Genomic DNA, 1,132 nt, shown 5'->3' with positions numbered 1-1,132 from the left:
ACAGGCCTCTCAACTTATCACATGTGGCTCCAGTCTCTGCGAACGAAACCAGCGAGGTGGAGGATTAGCCCGGATTCCTCTCAGCCCTCACGCGCACCACGTCAGGATTACCGATGGTGAAACCTGAACAGCCGGGAGTGGAAGCGAATAGGGTCAGGGGGCAAGCGCAGTTGAGACTTTCGTCTGTGCAAACAAACACCCATGAAAAGGTTTTGACTCTGCATCTTTATTTCTAGCTTCGCACAGAGTGTGGATGCGAGGCATTTCGAGTCTACAACCACTCCCATAAAACAAACCTCTCAACCTGCTCCACAGAGCGTCTCACAAACCTATGTTTCCAACTTGATATGTTTTCCAGCTTCAACGCGAATGTCGAATTCAATGCTTTCTATCTCTTCACACGGGTTGCGCCTGAAAGGTAGAATCTGGCAGCATATGTGGGTGGCTACTGGAGTGTCACAGAGCCTTGTGCTGATTCGCAAGAGAAAGAGATTATATTTTGTAGTTTTAAAGTAATCAAGGGGTGTGGGTTGCAAATGGGAAATCGACGTTGCGTGAGAGGATCACCTTTCAGCATACTGAGGTACGGAAGCGGCCAACTCCTGCTCTTAGGTCATATGATTCTGGTTCTCATTGTGTGTGTGTGTGTGTGTGTGTGTGTGTGTGTGTGTTTGCGCACGTGTGTGTGTGTATGTGTTTCTCTGGCTGTGCGTCTATTTGTTTGTTTCCCTGGTCCACAAAGCCACAGTGCCAAGCAAAGAGGAGGCACTGTCAGAGGGTGGACTGACAGGGAATGGAGGACGCCTTGGCCCAGCGGGGCTGTGTGAAATCAGCTTAAGCCAGCAGTGACCTTTCAATCCGAGAGCCAGCCTTTCTACAACCTCCCACCCACATGCCCCCACGCGGTAGTGACTCACCTTTGTAGAAGAAATTCTTCCGTGGCAAAAGGCCGGCCCCAGACAGAGACAGGGCCAGGAGTTCAAGGAGGAGGAGGAGGAATACTCTCTTCATCTTCTGGTCAGCTCCTCGGAGCCTGGAGACGGCAGAGCGAATCTGATACGTATTGACGTGTTCTGAATCGAACAGCACGACAACAAGTTGATTGGAGTGCCCTCCTTCCTTGGAAGAAACA

The sequence above is a fragment of the Chiloscyllium plagiosum genome, chromosome 49 (assembly GCF_004010195.1).
Source record: "Chiloscyllium plagiosum isolate BGI_BamShark_2017 chromosome 49, ASM401019v2, whole genome shotgun sequence".
NCBI classification, from domain to species: Eukaryota; Metazoa; Chordata; class Chondrichthyes; order Orectolobiformes; family Hemiscylliidae; genus Chiloscyllium; species Chiloscyllium plagiosum.
Note: the sequence above shows the minus strand (reverse complement) of the source record.